Here is a 9,220-nt window from a genome sequence, read left to right as displayed (position 1 = left end):
CCGGCCACTGCCCGGCGGGGGAATCTAACCGAGACAGTTTTTCCTCCGGGCGCCTTTGACCCAACAAACTCTCAGTGACTCAGACCGGCGGGGTCCTCGGAACAGGGCCGCACGGCCTCGGGAGCTTTTGCCTTGGCTTCTCATGACCCTCCTGGGGAGCAAAGGCGTCGGCAGTGAACTTCCGAGCAGCGATGCGCCCCGGGGCGCCGGCCCCCACGGCCCCGGCCGACACCTTCCCGACCCGAGCCAAAGCGCCCCCCTTCAGGCCGAGCGCTGCTGCCCTTTCGGAAACTGGGTCTTTAGCTGAAAGGTTCAAAGTGACTCGTGTTTTTTAACTTAGGGAGAGTGGACTGCAAAGTTTATCCTGCAGTAACAAGGTAGCCCCTAATGAGAAGGAGCCTTTCTGTTTGGGCAGAGTTTTTGACATTTTTACAAATTCGTTTCCCTTTATTTGCTGAAGTTAGTCTTTTCCTGCGTGGGGCACTTACGGTTTCGCGGACTGACTTCGAGGGGAACTCGTCAGGCCGAGCTCGAGCGCAGCCTCTCGCCGCTCCCGCCCCGCACGGCTGCAACCTTTTGTCCTCTGACCGCGCTCTCCGCCCCGCCGGGCGCTGGAGCACCTGCGCAGCCTCCCCCGGGGTCGCGGCCGCTGCGCGTTCCCTGCGCCCCCGGCACGGCTCCGGCGCCTGCCTCCCGAGGGCGGCCCGGGTGCTCCGAAGGCATCCCTCGCGCTTTCTGGGAAGATTGTACGGGAATTTGGCGCAGTTCGGCCAAATTCGAGTCGCAGGGTGGCAGACACCGGGGGACGTCGCGGCTGGGGCTGGGCGGGGAGGAGCACGCGGTTGATTTGGCTGCCCAGGCAGATCTGGTGGGTGTTAAAGACCGCCGCGGGAAACGGCGGCCTCAGCCGGCCTCAGCCGGCCTTTTCCGGGCAAGTTCACCCGCAGCGCCTTCTCCTCTTCGTTGTGCGGGCGTGTTCTGCACTATGTGCTTGATAAAACTACTTGAGAGTCATTGGTCGGGTTTAAGCTTTCTAAAAAGGGAATTTCGCTTTGAGAGTGTCATTCCCTAGTGCAGCCCTGACACTTAAACTAGGAGAAAAGAGAGGAGACTGCCTCGTTTCCTATATTCCTCCCATCGTTCTCAGAGGACAGGACCTTGTTGTGTATAGAAGTCGCTCAATAAATGACTGAATAACTCATACATAGTTACTTAAAAAAATCTTTTCCTATTCAATTCTCCAAGGAAAACATATCCAAGAGTAGATGTGAACCCCTAAAATCATGTATTTCCTCACTCCCTAACTTACACTATTTTTCATACATCCTAAGATGCCATCGATTGTAAGCCTCATTTTAGGGGTGCTTGGATGGCTCAGTCTGTTAAGCTGACTCTTGATTTCCGCTCAGGTCGTGATCTCACTGTGAGTTGGAGCCTCACATGGGGCTCTACACTGACAGTGCCAAGCCTGCTTGGGATTCTCTCTCCCTCTCTCTCTGCCCCTCCCCTGCTTGGGCTCGCTCTCAAAATAAATAAATAAACATTAAAAAAAAAGACTCATTTTAATTTATGTACTACAAAGCACCCACACAAAAATGCTGCCAGTGTTTAAACTGTGGCATACCTGTTGATTGTAAGAAACATCTCAACTTCAGGATTGTTTAAACATGAAGGAAGACCACTTTAGAATCAACGAAATAGTGTAAATATAAAAGTAATCAATACAGGTGACAAGAAATTCTAACAGTTCGAGGAAATTAAATGAAAAGTAAAAGTGTCTTCAGCCTCCCCTTCTAAGAACCATGTATCCATGATGACCCTAGTTAAAAGTGTCCATCATTCAAGGGTTTGTATCCACATACAAGTATATATATGTATATTCTTAAAATAACAATGGGATAAAACTACGAGTATGCTTTAAAAGTTCAACTATGTCATTGGTGGAAAATGGTTTTAACCATTTTACAAAACTGAAGTTTAAAAGGATGCTCTTTCGGTTAGTCATTAGAACAGAATGCACAGAGTGCTGAAACTCAGGCTTCATTCTTTGTGTATATTAGCCAGATTGAAGCGTCCTTTACAGTGGGGCCGAGACATAGTGAACAAGGGTGGAGAGTGGAACAGAATGAGGCATTTTCTTCCTCCCTTTAGTGTTTTCTATAGGTTGTGGATTGCTCATTGAACAGTCACTAAAAACCTACCTTCGGAAACAGTGGTTTTAACTTTTATCACACACAGTGCAGATTCCTGAACCTCATTCCAGACCTATGAAATCAGATTCTACATTTTTGACAAGCAGCCCCAGGTGATGGTGATGTCTGGGGGTGCCTAGCCAAAGTTTAGACAAATGTAATTCTAAGACAGTGGTTCTCAAACTTTAAGCATGGGTCAGAGTCTTCTGGAAGATATGTTAAACCACAGTGCTGGACCTCATCTCCAGAGTTTTTGATTCTGTAGGTCTGGGGTGTGGTCTGAAAATTTGGATTTTTAAAAAAAAAATTTTTTTTAACGTTTATTTATTTTTGAGACAGGGAAAGACAGCATGAACGGGGAGGGTCAGAGAGAGAGGGAGACAGAGAATCTGAAACAGGCTCCATGCTCTGAGCTGTCAGCACAGAGCCCGACGTGAGGCTCGAACTCACGGACCATGAGATCATGACCTGAGCCAAAGTCCGACGCTTAACCTACTGAGCCACCCAGGTGCCCCTGAAAATTTGCATTTTTAACGAGTTCTCAGGTGGTGCAGATGCTGAAGATGATGGGGCAAGGGCAGGTGGGAGGGACACACTTTGAAAACTGCTCTGAGAGATAAAAAGAACTAAACAGGATTTCATATAGTTTGTGTGAGTTTTTTAGATTACACAATATTTCAGGGCGCCTGGGTGGCTCAGTTGGTTGAGCATCCGACTTCAGGCTCAGGTCATTATCTCAAAGTTCTTGGGTTCTGCCCTGCATCTGGCTCACTACAGTCAGCCCAGAGCTCCTTTCGGTTCCTCTGTGCGCCTCCCCCCCCATTGGCGCGTGTATGCTCCCTCTCAAAAGTAAATAAACATTAAAAAAATAAATTACACATTTTAAGCATCAAAAAGTATACCCATGGGCTTACAACCTGGCATTAACATGTATATGTATATGTATATGTATATGTATATGTATATGTATATGTATATATATCTTGTACTCGTTAGGCTTTTTTTTTTTTTGTACCCTTTTCTGATTTCATTTTTTCCTGCCCAAAAGAGTAACCTTTTTATTCATGTTTTTTTTGTACCATTGGTACATTTGTGTTTCAAAAAAAAAAAGTACTGTTTTGTATGTTCTATATACTTATACAAAGAGTAACATACTTTAGGAATACTTCTGTAGTTTTCATTTTTCTAGATTCACCTGGTTGTATATGTATATCTAATTCTTTTTAAACTCTTTATAGTATGCCTTTGTACATAGAACATTTTATTCTTCTAACACTATTTTATCTGAAGTTTTGTCCAATTTATTTCACACAACATATTTTTGATTTATTTTCCATGATTAATCTGGCCAGAGGTTGGAAATGACTCTTTTCCAATGCCCGTCTTTTTGTTTTGTTGCTTTTATTGTTTATTTTCATTGTCATTAATTTTCACACAGGCTTTTTATCATTTTTCTACTTTCTTTGAATTTATTATTATTCTCCCAATGTTTTGAACTGATTGCTTAGTTTAATTTTCACTCCTCCCTCAAGTAAACATTTCATCTGCATTTTGTATGTTTTGACATGTGCATATATATGGCAATTCAGGTGAAAATATTTTGTCAATTTCACTAACTCTTCCTCAATCCGTTCATTATTGGAAGTTTTTTTTTTTTAATTTTTTTTTCAACGTTTTTATTTTTATTTTTGGAACAGAGAGAGACAGAGCATGAACGGGGGAGGGGCAGAGAGAGAGGGAGACACAGAATCGGAAACAGGCTCCAGGCTCTGGGCCATCAGCCCAGAGCCCGACATGGGGCTCGAACTCCCGGACCGCGAGATCGTGACCTGGCTGAAGTCGGACGCTTAACCGACTGCGCCACCCAGGCGCCCCCATTATTGGAAGTTTTGACTGGCTTCCTGATTAATTCTTTTTTGTTTGTTTTTAGACAGAGGGGGAGAGAGTGGGCGAGCAGGGGAGAGGGGCAGAGGGAGAGAGAGAATCTTAAGCAGGCTCCACAGTCAGTCTGTGCCCAACACAGGGCTAGATCCCACAAACCTGGGATCATAACCTAAGCTGAAATTAAGACTAGGACGCTTAACTAAGGCACCCAGGTGCCCTGCTTTATGATTAATTTCTAATTTTATATTATGGTCTGCTGGTAATGTTCTGTTTTCTGGTTTTTTTTTTTTTGCATACTCTACAAAATTCCTTTAATATTTGTGTGCTCCTTAGAGCTTTTGAAAAAGATCTCTCTCTATTTGTTTCATATCATCCATACCAAAATCCCTTCGTTGACAGTTTTAGAGCAAATGTGTGCAGGCTCCACAGGTAGAAAATCTACCTAACCAAACACTACAGCGGTTCCCTAACACGTTGATTTTGGTCAGAAGTGAAATCTCAACATTGCAGCATTATTCATACTGAAATCATCTGACACTGACTCCTGGTTTTTATTTTCTCTGTTTGAACTTACCTGGTACCTTAGCTATCCTTTTACAGTGTTTGTGGTATTTAATACTGTTTTGAAACAAATGTGACATAAAATGGTGAAAGAAAACAAAATTTTAATGTTTACTTTTGGGAGAGAGAGAGAGAGAGAGAGAGAATGCACAGGCATGGGAGGGGCAGAGAGAGAGGGAAATAGAGGATCTGAACATCAGAGAGTCCTATGGGGGGGGGGGGCTCAACCCCATGAACCGTGAGATCATGACCTGAGCCACAGCCAGATATTTAACCAACTGAGCCACCAGGTGCCCCCAAACGGTGAAAATATTAATTGTAAGATGATATTAAAGCAGTTTGTTTTAAACCCTTTACATGATCCACCTGCTTCAGGTATTATGGTTACTGCTTCTCTATTTGAAGCCCTCCAAAGACAACAAGATATTCAAGAACTTCCTTAGTAATTTCTTTTTGGAAGATAATGGTGGTGATACTAGGGCTCATATCTCATATGAAATAAAATCAAGTTGTATTCAAACTAGGTATGACATACACCAGGTTCTGTGCAGATATCTCCATATTTGTTTTTGAAGCAGATGGGTCTGTAATCAAGGTACAAGCTAGTCAATAGGAGACCCATTCCTGCCTTTTGTTGTTACAAATCTGCATTCGTATTTTGAGTTTAGAAATAAAATTAAACTCTCATAATGGGTCACCATGTGTATTTCCACTAATTACACCATGGATAGAATGGTAGACCATCCCTTTGGTTGGGGTGCTAAGAAAAGGTCAAATTCAGTATCTATTAAAAAGAAAACAACTGGGGCGCCTGGGTGGCTCAGTCGGGTAAGCGTCGACTTTGGCTCAGGTCATGATCTCACAGTTCGTGAGTTCGAGCCCCGCATTGGGCTCTGTGCTGGCAGCTTAGAGCCTGGAGCCTGCTTCAAATTCTATGTCTCCCTCTCTCTCTGCTCCTCCCCCGCTCATGCTCTGTTTCTCTCTCCTTCAAAAGTAAGTAAAAACATTGATAAAAAAATTAAAAATAAAATAAAAAGAAAACAACTACAAAAACTTTTGTTCCAGTTTTATTATTTTTTTAATTTTTTTTAGCGTTTATTTATTTTTGAGACAGAGACAAAGCATGAACAGGGGAGGGTCAGAGAGAGAGGGAGACACAGAATCTGAAACAGGCTCCAGGCTCTGAGCAGTCAGCACAGAGCCCGATGCGGGGCTCGAACTCAGGGACGCGGGGCTCGAACTCAGGGACGGCAAGATCGTTACCTGAGCCGAAGTCGGACGCTTAACCGACTGAGCCACCCAGGCGCCCCTGTTCCAGTTTTATAAGGTGAACTCAGTATCTTTTACTTCTCCTATTCATATTCTGTATTAGTTTTGGTTTTCCAGAAAAACAAAACCAACAGTCTACATCTATCATCTATCTATATCATGTATATAGATATACACATATAGATATACATATATAAATCTTCTCTTATATACATATAGGCTCGCATGGTTAGAGAGGCTCAGAAGTCCCACAACCTGCTGTCTGTAAGCTGGAAGAACCATAACAGCTGGTGGTATAGTTCAGTCCCAGCCCAAAGGCATGAGGACCAGGGGAACTAATGGCATAACTCCCATTCTGAGACTGAGGCTGCTGGTGTGAATTCCAGAGTTGGAGGCCTGAGAACCTGTGTAAAGGCAGGAGATAGAAGGCCCAGTTGGGGGGTGGGGGAGCGGGAGGTTTTGCCTTCCTGTGCCCTTTTGTATTTGAGCTCTCAACAGATTAGATGATGCCTGTCCACAAAGGTGAAGGGATCTTTCCTCAGTCCACGCCTTCAAAAGTTAATCTCTTCTGGAAACACTCTCACAGACACATCCAGAAATAGTGTTTTTTAACCAGTTATCTGGGCATCCCTTAGCCCTATCAAATGGACACATAACATTAACCATCACACCGTCCACTGCATTTTAGGTCAGAGGTTTATACTCTAAGGAAAACAAGGGTGAGGCAACCTAGAAAATCTGTATGAACCCCTTTATTTGGAGACTGACTTGAGAGCATATGCGTTGTCAGAATGAGATGGTCACTACCTGCTCCATTCACAGCAGGGCCGACCTAAAGCAAGACTGTGACTCCTGAGGGACAGTGGGGTGGTGAGGTCTGCCTCCTTCCCAGCCCATCAGATCCAGTCTTTGGGTCCCCACCTCTGCACCAAGTACGAGGCATGGCCAGGCTCTGGACTTAGAGCAGTGGCTAAGACAGTCTCTGTCCTCTGGAACTCAGAGGATGATTTTGAGAGCTCTATCTTAACCTGCTGCTAAATCCAGGTTTCAGTAACAGAGGCAATAGGTTTTCAAAAGCTTATCAGCAGTGTATCATCCATTCTTAGCAGAATTTCTTTTTTTTTTTTTTTATGAAATTTATTGACAAATTGGTTTCCATACAACACCCAGTGCTCATCCCAAAAGGTGCCCTCCTCAATACCCATCACCCACCCTCTCCTCCCTCCCACCCCCCATCAACCCTCAGTTTGTTCTCAGTTTTTAACAGTCTTTATGCTTTGGCTCTCTCCCATTCTAACCTCTTTGTTTTTTTTTTCCTTCCCCTCCCCCATGGGTTCCTGTTAAGTTTCTCAGGATCCACATAAGAGTGAAACCATATGGTATCTGTCTTTCTCTGTATGGCTTATTTCACTTAGCATCACACTCTCCAGTTCCATCCACGTTGCTACAAAAGGCCATATTTCATTTTTTCTCATTGCCACGTAATATTCCATTGTGTATATAAACCACAATTTCTTTATCCATTCATCAGTTGATGGACATTTAGGCTTTTTCCATAATTTGGCTATTGTTGAGAGTGCTGCTATGAACATTGGGGTACAAGTGGCCCTATGCATCAGTACTCCTGTATCCCTTGGATAAATTCCTAGCAGTGCTATTGCTGGGTCATAGGGTAGGTCTATTTTTAATTTTCTGAGGAACCTCCACACTGCTTTCCAGAGCGGCTGCACCAATTTGCATTCCCACCAACAGTGCAAGAGGGTTCCCGTTTCTCCACATCCTCTCCAGCATCTATAGTCTCCTGATTTGTTCGTTTTGGCCACTCTGACTGGCGTGAGGTGATATCTGAGTGTGGTTTTGATTTGTATTTCCCTGATAAGGAGCGATGCTGAACATCTTTTCATGTGCCTGTTGGCCATCCGGATGTCTTCTTTAGAGAAGTGTCTGTTCATGTTTTCTGCCCATTTCTTCACTGGGTTATTTGTTTTTCGGGTGTGGAGTTTGGTGAGCTCTTTATAGATTTTGGATACTAGCCCTTTGTCCGATATGTCATTTGCGAATATCTTTTCCCATTCCGTTGGTTGCCTTTTAGTTTTGTTGGTTGTTTCCTTTGCTGTGCAGAAGCTTTTTATCTTCATAAGGTCCCAGTAATTCACTTTTGCTTTTAATTCCCTTGCCTTTGGGGATGTGTCGAGTAAGAGATTGCTACGGCTGAGGTCAGAGAGGTCTTTTCCTGCTTTCTCCTCTAGGGTTTTGATGGTTTGCTGTCTCACATTTAGGTCCTTTATCCATTTTGAGTTTATTTTTGTGAATGGTGTGAGAAAGTGGTCTAGTTTCAACCTTCTGCATGTTGCTGTCCAGTTCTCCCAGCACCATTTGTTAAAGAGGCTGTCTTTTTTCCATTGGATGTTCTTTCCTGCTTTGTCAAAGATGAGTTGGCCATATGTTTGTGGGTCTAGTTCTGGGGTTTCTATTCTATTCCATTGGTCTATGTGTCTGTTTTTGTGCCACAGAATTTCTTAAAATATAGGCAGCTATCACCATTGAGAGTCCTGTGGTTCACCTCTGGGGACATTTGAGGAGTACCACAAATCCCTACTTAACCACAGCCAAAGTTTTAAAAATTGCATCATGAATAGCCCCTCTAATTAGAACTCAACCACACACACATACACTAACACACATCGCCACGGTTCTGGTCTCTCAATGACTTAAGGGAGACATGTCAGGTCAGACAAGGGTCACAATGAGGTGGTCTCTTTCTTTACCACAAACTTCCAGAATATTAAGTATGCACAGGTTTTCCCTCTCTTGGAGATGACTAGGACACATTGTTCGAGAGGAGCTAGAATGCAGCTTAAGGTCTAGGTGCTAAAAAGTACAGTTCAAGGTAGCACGGACTCTAAACCTTGCAACAATACCATTTTTTAATAGTGGAAACACGACTAGTCATACATCAAAGTCAAGGAGTCAGATATACAAAAATGAAATTATAGTTTCAATTGGTTAAGTGTTTCAAAAGCAAAAAACATTTTTTTTTCTTCTTCCCACTGAGTAAGAAAAGCTATGAGTTCTGGGGAGGAAGCTGGTGGAGGGTAGCAGAGTGTAATGCTCCAAAATATGCCTTGTGGCATATGGCTTATTTTGAAGCGATGATTTTTTTCGAAACTAACGACACAGGAGAAGCTCTGTAAGCACAAGTAATCCTTTTGTAATGGCAGTTTACACATATAAAGAGATTTTACACTGGAGCCCTATTATCAGACATTCCTTCTTCACCTGGCTTATGTTCCAGGTGGGGCAAATTTTTTTTT

The sequence above is a fragment of the Prionailurus viverrinus genome, chromosome A1 (assembly GCF_022837055.1).
Source record: "Prionailurus viverrinus isolate Anna chromosome A1, UM_Priviv_1.0, whole genome shotgun sequence".
Lineage (NCBI taxonomy): Eukaryota > Metazoa > Chordata > Mammalia > Carnivora > Felidae > Prionailurus > Prionailurus viverrinus.
The sequence above is the reverse complement of the archived record's forward strand: the minus strand, read 5'-3'. Positions refer to the sequence as shown.